The 9,701-nt window shown below is 47.8% G+C and overlaps 1 long non-coding RNA gene across 1 annotated transcript; it reads right to left on the minus strand.

Moving 5' to 3' along the window:
* Positions 1-7,254: 7,254 nt before the first annotated feature.
* On the minus strand, positions 7,255-9,639 carry LOC310695021. The gene is made up of 2 exons (XR_014519864.1): positions 9,528-9,639; positions 7,255-7,915 (listed from the first exon to the last, which is right to left on the minus strand). It is a non-coding gene; the product is annotated as an uncharacterized lncRNA (long non-coding RNA).
* Between the last annotated feature and the right edge of the window lie 62 nt (positions 9,640-9,701).

Here is a 9,701-nt window from a genome sequence, read left to right on the forward strand (position 1 = left end):
CCAGATAACGATAATTTATTTCACGCAAAAAGTTCTTTTAAAAAAAACTTTCTTAACTCGCACAAAGATACACAGATCACTCTTGCTCTCTCTCTCTCTCTCTCTCTCACACACACACACACACACACACACACACATTCTGAAATGGCAGGGTCCAGATGTCTACCCTCTCATTCTGCCTCACATGCAGAAACCTCTCTCCCCCATCTCTGATATGGAGCAGCACATTCACACGTGCACGTTCACTACTTCGTTCACTACTACGCAGTCGCTTCTAGCCAGAGAGCAGATTCTTTTCAGAAACGGATCTGGAAAAGTTCGCCTCTAATTTTAGTAGCCAGTAACGGCTGCCGCACAGAGACAAGCTCAGTACACGCGGGCGCAGTTTCCCCCCGCGTGTTGCACACGACCGGTTCCTTTTCCCCGGTCCCCTCGGATGACGAACGGAGCAACAATCCGTCGATCCCGGCAGTCTCGTCTGAGATCAGTCGTGATTGTATTGCTTCTTTCTTTTTCTTTTCTTCTCTAAAAAAGGAGGACCTCCCTCTTTTTCTTAGCTTTTTATAACCCCTCGAGGCGTGGACGGGCGGGCAGACGCTATGGGTTCGAGGCTGCGCTTCTCCTCTTAAAAAGAGAGAGAGAGAGATTGGGGGATTTTTTCTGCTGTTCTTTCTTGCCGTCCGACGGCACCCGGCGGGTCCTTGTTCCAGGTACGCAGTTTATCCGACTTCGAGTGTTCCTTCTGTTTCTTCACCCCTCTCTTCCTTTCCTTCCAACCAACTGCGGAGAGTCTGTGCAGCTCTGAGAGAAGAATTGAGGGGGGGAGAGAGGGGGGATTTGGAGAAGGGGTGGGGTGGGGTGGAAGCGGAGGAGGAACTCGAAATGAGCGCTCTCCTTCTTTAGCACCGCTTCCTCGTATACCAAGCAACCCGTTTTATTTTCCTTGGGTGGGTAGACGATGCTTCTTTAATGACACAATTAATTAGCAGGGTTCCATAAACTCGGCCCGCCTGCTCCTCGAGGCGCGCCTCCCTCTCTCTCTCTCTCTCTCTCTCTCTCTCTCTCACACACACACACACGCGCGCGCACACACACCTCCGTTTCCAGTAGGCTTGATGGAATTAGAAGTTTGAGGGGAAACCTGGAAGGAACCTGCAGCTCACTGGATCCACGCATCCCAGCCCAATTCCCGGGCGTGGGAGATGTGGGAAAGTCACACGAACTCGCGAGGTAACCCCGCGTAAGCTGCACGTGTGCGGAACGCGTGGGAAGGGGGGCCCAGGATGCATAAACGCGCCCCAACTTAACGCGCGTAATTGGAAATACCCTTCCAGCTTATCCTAAGATATACAGAGAAACGATTCCAGAGTTCAGAGGCGTGTACTGTCTGGGTGTACCATAATCCGTTTACTTATGAAATAACGATACCTGAAATCCATTTAAGAATTCGATATCCAATGCCCAAAACCTCTGATATTATTATTATTATTATTATTATTATTATTATTATTATTATTATTATTATTATTATTATTATTAATTTTACTGTTCTCTTTATTTATTCTATTGCGTTCTTCAGATTTCTACACCAACCTATTCCCAGCTCAACTCTACAGCACTTTCCGGTGTTGATGAGCGGTTCGCAAGAGGGGGTACAGTCGCTCCATTTCTCTCCAAGCTCTGCTGACTAGAGATTCCTTTCGAAACGCTGTGAAATAATTTCTAGGTGGCCGCTGTTTTGATAAAAGTGTGGGCTGGTGAGCGGTGTGTAAAAATGGGACAGAAACGGCTGGGGGACTTTGTGTGCACTTTGCTGTCATGGGAGATGGGAAAGGAAAGTATGAGATTTGGAGGTCCTGGATTCGTGGAGGCTCATTCACACGCGCGAGTCATCACGGTTTGTTTGTTTGTTGGTTGGTTTGTTTTGGCAGTCGCCATGTGATGAATATGCATGTCTGAACCAGCACCTACAAACCCCGGTGTGTATAGGCGGGGGTGGCATTATAAATGACATTATTGAACAGACGCCAAGATTCTTTGCGCACGCCGGTGGGCGTCCCTAAGAGAAAGCGAGTCCTGGCACTGGGCTGGGGTGGAGGGAGGGAAAAGGGGGGGGCATTATTTATTTCGGAGGCGACAGACGCGAGGGTCGCCTCCTATCATTCGTTTCAGAGCCAGGAAGAGCCTGGAGTGAGGTCTCAGGAGCGCAAGCTGGTGGGAACGTCTCCTGCGCAACTGACCAGACCCCCCTTTTGCGCAAAGCGCCCGTTCTTTCCCGAAGGGCCTCCCGGCAGGAGATTCAACCCCCAGCTTTGAGAGGGGATTTCCTTCTCCACCTCTTTGTTCGCGGAGGGAAGCTTGTGAAAGTGTGTGAATGAACCCCTTTCAGCTTTCTTTTACGTTTTATTTTATTTAAAATTTTCCTTTCTCGCTTTCTTTCTTTTTCTTTCCCCCCGCTCGCACTCTCCTTTTAAAAATAATTATAAAAATGGTGTCGTTTCCATCTGCCTGCTTATCCCCCCCCCCCTCTCTTTCCTGTTTAACCTTGGTATTAATTTCGGACGGATCTCCTTTAAATGCGCTCCGTAATGCATTCAGACGCCGCTGGACTTTTTGTACCGTAGGTTATATTTACACCCAAAACAAAATAATTACACTTTTGTGGGAGAGAGAGAAAGCTGGGTGATTAGGGCTGTTGCTCTTTGCGGCAAAACACTTTCGCAGTGGTACACCAGTAACAATTTTTCACGGCTGACTGAAATCAAAGGGAGGCAGTAATGAATCCGGCGAGCAATTTAAATTTACAATTTGTAACGCAGCCACTCAGAAAGAGCCCCACAGCCCACAAGCCCCGAGAACCTCGCTGGGTTTGGTGAGGTTGTTTAATGTTATATATCAAAAAAGAACCCTCCCCCCCTCCAACATCTTTTCCTTCCCTACCTATTCTTTTATTTTTCCAGAAGGAGGTTTTAATGAGGAAAATCAGAAGTCATTCATACACGCACCCCACCATCCCAACGCTCTCATTGTTGCCAAACCTATTCTTCGCTTGCCCTTTTCTCAAAACTCCTCGCCTCCTTTTGCAGAAACAAGCACATTCCATTCCTCACCTACAATGTGCGCGCTGTGTGTGTGTGTTGTGTGTGTGTGTGTGTGCAGGAATCAAAGACATGATCCTGCCAAGGTTAATCATTTTTAAGACTGTCTCCTCCTGGGAACGAATAAGCCCCGCTTGGACTCCCTGGGACTTGGTTCCAAGAAGTGTGGAAATGCAATCTAATTTTATTTTTATTTTTTATTTTTTTATTTAGAGACTCTCCCTCCCGCCTTTGGAACAGGGGAGGGATTTAAAGCGCGTGCACATGCACCCTAGCTAAAATAAATGGAAAGTGAAGGCTTTATTTTCCTGATCGAGGCTGCTTAGAGAGAAAAGCTGGTGGAACACAGCGGTGTACACTAACCCTGCCGGGGATTGCGGCCCTGCGCACGTTTGCTTGGGAGAAAGTCCCACTGAATGCTGTGAGATCTGTTAATTCAGTGCATGGCGGGGTGCGTATACAGGGGAGCGGGGAGGAAAATGTCAAAGACTAGGCCCCATTCGACAGATTTCTGAGTCATAGTTCTCTCTCTCTCTCTCTCTCTCTCTCTCTCTCTCTCTCTCTAGATTGTAAGTTCCTTGGAGGCAGAGACCTGCTTTACTGCGCCCTGCAAAGCGTCGAGCTAGCAAGCAAATAAACAAACAAGCCTGCGTTGGATTTTGGCCAAAAAAAAGCGCCTTTCAGTCTAGCTTTAATTCCTACTCAGAGTAGACCCACTGAGATCAATGGGCCGAAGGCATTTTTGTCTATTAACTTCAGCGGGTCTACTCTGAGTAGGACTAAGATTGGACACAACACAGAGACACATTCCTTTGGGGGTTTTGCTGGAAACGCGCCTTTAGACTACGCAGCAGCACTAGGGAACCAGACCCAGCAGAAGTGCAACTCCCATCATTCCGGACCTATTGGCCCTGGTCCTGGCTGCTGCCGCTGGGGCTGCTGGGAATTAGAGTCCCAATATCTGGAAGGCCACGCGTTCCCCATCCCTCATAATAGACAGCTTGGAGCCCCCGAAGCCACTAGCACGCGCGCCCACGTCTTTCCCCCTCCCTTCCTCCCCCATGTGTGTCTTTTAAACAACACTCCTGTAAGGTTGGCGGGGGCGATGGGGAGTGGGGAATAATTTGGAATATCAACAAAAGAAAAAACCCGTCGCAATGCCAAACAGATAGGTAATTAATTACAAAACTCAGGGGGGATATGCAGAGTGCAGCCTTACAAATTCTACAGAGCTTAACTGATTGGAAACAGATGATTATCTTGTTTGTCTTTTCGCTGTTTCCTTTATCCCTCCGCCGTCTGTTGCGCTGTAATGTTGATACACTTTACTCTCTTCAAAGGGGCGCTTTGCTGCTTTCTTTTCTTTTCCTTTCTGTTTTTTTTTAATATAGTAAATTCCATCAACAGCGCGCGCGCCTCTTATTACTGTCACCGCCGCAGTTGCCAACGCGCAGTCGCTTTATGAACTAAGGAGAGAGAGAGAGAGACTGTAGGGTTTGATTCTCTCTAACCATCTGTTCCAGCGCGCTCGGGACCCCGGAATAGGCCTAGCGGGGGAGGGAGCAATGGAGGAAGAGCTGGAGATTTCGGGGGGGGGGCTTATGGGGGAGCTGTAATGTAGTACAATTTGGGGAACGAGAGCAAAAAGATTCCTCTCTCACACACACTCACACACACTCTCTCTCTCTCACACACACAGACCCCTTCTTTCCAATGGAAAAAGCTGAAGATTTGTGTGGAGGGAATTGGGAAGAGGGGAGGTTCTAATCTAATGTATTACAGTTTGGGGAATGGAGGTATATATAATACACATAAACATACACACGCGTCTCTTTCTTCCAAGTGCAAGAGGAGTGAAAAAGAGCTGAAGATTTGTGCGAGTGGAATTGGGGGGGGGGGAGTTCCCAATGTAGTACAGTTCGGGGAATGGAAGGTGAAAAGATCTATCTCTCTCTCTCACACACACACACACACACACACACACACACACACACCTTTCCTTCCCAGTGCATTAAAATGAGGAAGAGGGGTGAAAAGCCTGTTCCATCCTGGATGAGGGAGAACTGAAAGGGTGGGAGAAAGAGTTATCTCCTCTTCCCAGATGCTGATAGGGAGGGAAATTATCGATTTTGTGGGCATTATCAGTTCTGATGTATAGATGCCCGGTGATGTGTCAGGAACAGTAGCTGGGTGGGAGAGGGGCTTTCGTCTCCCCCATGCAGATTTTTGAGTAGCCGATAGTGATGAAGGCAGGGGGTCCGGTTCGGGGGTGGAGGATTTGTGCGTGTGCGCGTTTCTGAGAAAGAGAGGATTGGGTTTAATATGGCCAACCATATTCGAGAGGAATGCTAGCGCCATAAAGGAAGGACCCCTCTGTTGCGTTGTGGCTGCGATCCCAGCCGCGCTGAAGGAAGGAGCGCAACGCCCTGAAGTCATCGGGACTTACTTTGAAGTAAATGCAATGCGATTAGGATTGCGGCAATAAATAAAAGAAATCAAGGTGGTTGTTGCTGTGCTGCGTTCCCCGCTCTTTTTCTCCTCCACCTCCTTCCCATAACATCAGAGAATAAATTGGAAGAAGAAGCTGCCAAGGTTGGGTGAAAACGATAAGAACCCCTACATATATCAAATATTTTATAGACGATAAAGGAGGAAGGAAGCACGTGGCCGGGAGATATTAACGGTGAGGTTCAGGGTATTCTACGCATTCATAAACGCATGACCGAGTAACTGCGTATCTTTCCACAGATATCTCCGTATAAGGAAGGCTCTCTAGGTAGGACGTTCTTCATGCCGAATTGCACTGAAGTTGCACAAACTGGAATCCAGATTCAACCACCTTCGAGTACACTGCTCTAGTCTAACACTATAGAAACGAACCTTGAAGGCTTATTTTGGGGGTGCATTAATTTTCAGGCTTGCGGACTTTTTCAGTCCAAAGCCCCTTCTATCTACACACCATCAGGGTTTGGATGTCTTGTTCTCTACTCGTTTTTCCTTCGTTCCATATAGATTTATGGCGAAGTGTGTGCGTGAACGTGCGCGCTACCCTGTCTCCGCGCTCAGCACACACCTCCTTTATTGGTACATAACAACATACCTTCTGCGGTGCGTGGTAAATATAAACGCAAGGTAATTCCACGGGGTTTTATTCATAGGTAAGGAAACACTCGCCACAGGCAAAACCACACTAAAAAAAACACACAACCCACGAGTAACAATGCATGTTCTACTATATTGTATACGTATACGTGTATATACGCGGGACTCGATTTTCCCTACGCAGGTAAAAACATAGTTTTAAAACTGGAAAGAATTTTTTTAAATCATTCCCTAAAAAAAAAAACAACCTGCAGATAAATGCAAGTCCTATTGATATATTTTACCCAATAGAAAATATTTGCAAGAAAGGGCTCGCAGGGCGCCTTTGGAAATGTATGTGTACATAAAGGTCTTTGTTTTGCCTTGTGTTTGGAAGGAAACAAATATCTAGAGTGTTTATCCACGGATCTCCCCCCGCCCTGCAAATGCTTCTCGAGGCCGTGGGTTTCTGCGTGGGAGTCTTTCCGAGTCTCTTCAAGATTCAAAAAGATTTTGAGACCAGAAGGTAAAGGGAGATACGAACGCCAACATTAAATGCCACCAACATAGTCAGTAGGTAGGATACGGATTAACTTCACGTCTTACACGGCAGTTGTGTGAGCGGTATGTTAATAACAGGGATGGAGATAAGTGCACGTGTGCGCGCGTGCGTGTGATATATGTGTCTGGATGGTACATATAATTGAATTTCCGTTTAGATTGGAAAAGCTTTCGCTAGGAATAATACACCCACGTTTGACAAAGACCTTCGCACCGTGCTAAATATTGGGAGGGGGTGGCTGTATCTCACACAGAGACCCAAAGAAAACAATCCAGAATCTTAAAACCGAAGTACTCTGCTTTAAGTCGAATTTACCTCCCCACAACCACCACCCACCCACAAACCTCTACCATCCTTAGACCTTTCCTTGGACACAGAGAACCTCTTCAAACGGGTGGAAACCTGGAAAGATCTTGCCAAAGGGAATAAGCTTAAGGGTGAGAGTCTCAATTTACAATCATTCACACACAATCCTTTTCCTTTTTTTAAATCTCACTGCATATAGTCAAGACAGGAAACGATTTCTGCTTTAATAATAATTTAAAAATAGGTTTGCCAGACTGAATAACATTCCATTTTTAGAACTCTCCACTCCGGTCAAAGTCCAGCGTCTCCAGCGTCTCTCCTCTCTATAGCTGGTCTCTCTCACTCACATTGGGAACAAAAGTCTTGGCTGCTGGACTCACAGGACAACACACCAGTCCTTTGTTTTGAACAGATTTTTCTGCGTTGGTTCTAGGAAGGGGCATTAATATTCCCTTCGCCACCGACTTCACACACACACACACACACACACGCAAACACGACCCTTACACACCGAAGCTTTGCCATCCCGCCCACCCCCCTTCCCTCTTGCTCCGACGCGTATTTTAAAATGGGGCCTTATCCAGCCCAGCGCGCTTCCTCCTTCCCCCCTCCAAAATTAGAAATTGGCCAATAGACAAATTAAGTGGCTTGGGTTTTTGTTTTGTTTTTTTGTTACGGAAAATTAGATTCCATTTGAAAGAGGAAGGGGGGTCTTCCTAGAGTAAGGATGTGGGAAGGATCCCGTTGAGGTCCCCGCCTGGCCTCCTAACGCACCGAGCTCACGTCGAGGAAATAGATTTTCTTTAGGAAGAACGAACGATTCCCATGTTCTCTCTTTTCAGATGGCATCTATTTCAGATGGCGAACTCTGGGGAAAAGGAAGGAAGGGGCATTTATTTGGGTTTCTGCCCTTCCCCCCCCCCTCAGCTCTTCTTTGAAGCTCTGCTTCTCAGCTCCCCCACCCACCCACACTTCTAATGTTGTCGTACAAATGAGGGTGGGGGGGAAGAGTTCTCTCTTCATTATCAGACTTAATGAAATGACTAACTATGTATTTGGGGCTCGGACCATTCACGGCGGCTTTGTGAGAGGCTTGTCAAACCCTCCCATTTCTAGAGAGCAAGGAATGGTTTGGGGTGTGGGGGAGGAGAGAGAACCTTGTAAGTTAATCTCTCCTGTCCCCCCTATTGTCCGTGCACCTTGCATGACAAAAAGAAGGGGGGTGCCAAGCCCTCTCTCCAAATTCCTAGGCAACAGGCGCACGAGGCCAACGACCCCCTCCTCCTCCCCACTCCTGGATCATACACTTCCAAAGTCTTCCTAGATCAGGAATTTTATTTTTATTTTTTTTAAGGGAAGGGAACCTGCCAACACACTCCCAAACCTTCCTAACTAGGCCATGTGGCGTCTCAATGGACCTTACTCCCAAGTAAGCAACCCTCCCCCCCCCCAGCCCCATCGATAGGCCTTGAGAGAAACGGGGCTCGGAGAAATCCAATCCACACAGGAGAAGTTAAAGGGGAACACGAAAGATATCACGGTCGATTCACTCTCGCTTTTTCGCACTCCCCCAGCCTCCGAGTAGCAACTTTAAGCATTCGAGTCTTGGTGAAAATTCTATTCGAACGCTCGTTTCGCGCGAAGATTATTTTATCCCTTTCATTTTCTGCCTCTGCAATTGCTTCCTTGGACAGTTTTCAAGACCCTGGAATTGGAGGGCGGCGGCGTGCGGGGGAAGGGCGGACTAATTGGCAAAGTTTTATTGCTATAATTATTCGCATTAGTATTATTCGCTGGGAGTGGGAGATTCTAGGATTCCCAGTCCCTTTCCCGAGAAGATAAGGAAGGAGGGGGTCCCAAAAGGTTTTATTTTCCCTATTTATTAATATTACTATTATTAATGAGGGGGAGGGAGAAAGAGAGGGGGGGAAATTCCGGGGTTGCATGCCAGTCCTCCTTAGAGTAGACCCACTCGGAAGAATGGGCACAACGAACGCAAGTCCATTCATTTCAACGGGTCTACTTTGAGTAGAACGTGGTAGGATGGGCATTCCGAGAATTACCGGTCCCTTTTCACTTTACTGCCGGAGTGGATTCGTCATCAGTAATATAATAAATATAATATAATAGTTTTACATACAGAGTCCCGAATAAGTGGCTCGATTTCACACAAACTTTACTGCCCAGATCCTCGCGCGCAACTGTTTCAGACAGGTAACGCCGCCTGCCCGCTCTCAGCCCAAGCCCCCTCCCGAAAGGAAACCGCGCGGAAAACTATCCTTGGATGCCTTCCTTGCCCCCCACCTGACACCTTTTTAGAGATTTCTTTTATTGCTAAAGCTGGCTTGTTTCTTTGGGGTGGGGGTCTCCCCAGGACCGATCTACCGATACACACACATACGCGTCCTCCAGCCCCCCGTGGGCCCCGATCCGCGAGCACCCCCTCCTCCCCAAGGCTCCTGAGGAGGCAAAATACTCACAGAGTACCCCGGCAAGCCAGGTGAAAATCTCGCCCCTCAACAATAGGGCTGCCTTCTTTTTCCCCCTCTGTGCCAAGCGCAAGGCTGGAGCCAATTTAGATATGCTATAAATTAAGAGGTTGCCATAGCCACCGGCTCGCCATTGGCCGCCGCCCACCCGACGTGGCGCCCGAC

Source organism: Podarcis liolepis (genome assembly GCF_965112155.1).
Source record: "Podarcis liolepis genome assembly, chromosome: 15".
Taxonomy (NCBI): domain Eukaryota; kingdom Metazoa; phylum Chordata; class Lepidosauria; order Squamata; family Lacertidae; genus Podarcis; species Podarcis liolepis.